Here is a 1,754-nt window from a genome sequence, read left to right as displayed (position 1 = left end):
GGAGTTCCGAGCTATCTAGACTAAGACAAAATATGAGATGCAAGAGAAGGCTCTACCAGAATGCAATTACCACTCGAGACAGGCAGATCTGACTACATGGATGCAAAACCACATTCAAAACTGTGCTAATCATGACTAGACAAGAAAATTGGGAACACTACATCACAATATATCTACAACAGGACACACGGGGAATACCAAACAAACTTATAACTGAGAAAATTAAGTCCCTTCTTGTCCTGGCTACCCTAAGACAAGATGGTGGAACTATGAAACAGGATGGAGACAAGCAGCACGGTATCTGCTCGACGAACTCCTGCTTGATGATGATCCACAAAAAAAAAAAAAAAAAAAAAAAAAAACACACACACACACACACACACACACCTTATGGAGACAATGTATAGAGATTACACTGCAGAAACCATCACCTGCCTGTCTGTGTGAGAGAGGGTCACGCTAGCAATTGCTGGCTTGAAAAACAAGAAAGCACCATGACCAGACCATATCCACTCAAAACATTGCAACACATCTCATCACAGATAAACCCAAATTTAAGAAGTCTAATAAATGATGCCCCAAGGCTGGGATGGGTGCCTCTAGTCTGGAAAAAAGCCAACACAGTAATTATTGAAAAAGCTGCAGACAGGGATCCATAAGAACCAAAATCATACTGATCAATTTCCTTCATAAATACATTGGCTAAGGTCCTTGAGAGACTTCGGTGTAACTGCCTCCGAGCTCGCAGGGAACTCCATGGGCTTAGTCAGCACTGATTTGTCTTTAGACCAGGAAAATCTATTGATGACACGATTAATTGGGCTTTCCAAATTATAGAACAGACATTACAGAAGTACGCTATTGTGATTCTTATTGACATTGCTGGCACCATTGATAATCTTTGGGGGCCAGCAACATTTGCATGATTTTGAGAACTACAGGTACACGGATCCCTGTACAATAGGTTTTGAGACTATTGTAGGAACAGAGTGGCAAGAGCAACCGAAAGGTTGTATAAAGGATTACCGCAGGATGCCCACAAGGTTCCACCTGCAGACCCATTTTCTGGGATATCACAATTGAACTGTTCATGAGATGAACATTCAGATAGGATTGTTGCATATGCTGACAACCTGTTATTTGTGACATCAGTAAACACAAGAGCAACATTGGGAAACAAGGACAACGGTATGCTACACATTACACAACAATGATGCAACCAAAACAAATTATCCATAGTAGCACATAAAATGCCAATGGCCTTGCCACAGTGGTAGCACTAGTTCCCATCAAATCACTGAAGTTAAGTGCTGCTGGGCTGGGCTAGCACTTGGATGGGTGACCATCCGATCTGCCAAGTGCTGTTGGCAAGTGGGGTGCACTCAGCCCTTGTGAGTTAAACTGAGAAGCTACTTGACTGAGAAGTAGTGGCTCCAGTCTTGTAAACTGATATATGGCTGGGAGAACGGTGTGCTGACCACCACATGCCCCTACATATTCACATCCAGTGACAGCAGTGGGCAGAGGATGACACAGTGGCTGGTCGGTACCATTGGGCCTTCATGCCCTGTTTGGGTAGAGTTTAGTTTTTAGTACAAAAAACAGCATACAGAATGCTTAAAGGTTCATTACAAAGACACCTGGCAATTAAAATAAACAACACAAACCTAAAATGTGAAGAAGTAACTAGACATCTTGGGGTACACACTGACAAACAACATAGCTTCAATGAACACATATGCCTAATCACAAAC

General features: G+C 42.4%; 1 pseudogene; it reads left to right on the top strand.

Annotated features, from left to right (window-relative positions):
* The first annotated feature begins 1,252 nt into the window (after nucleotides 1-1,252).
* On the top strand, nucleotides 1,253-1,370 carry LOC126263969 (5S ribosomal RNA; annotated as a pseudogene).
* The last annotated feature ends 384 nt before the right edge of the window (nucleotides 1,371-1,754 follow it).

The sequence above is a fragment of the Schistocerca nitens genome, chromosome 6 (genome assembly GCF_023898315.1).
Source record: "Schistocerca nitens isolate TAMUIC-IGC-003100 chromosome 6, iqSchNite1.1, whole genome shotgun sequence".
NCBI lineage: Eukaryota > Metazoa > Arthropoda > Insecta > Orthoptera > Acrididae > Schistocerca > Schistocerca nitens.
This window is presented reverse-complemented; position numbering and strand designations above follow the sequence as displayed.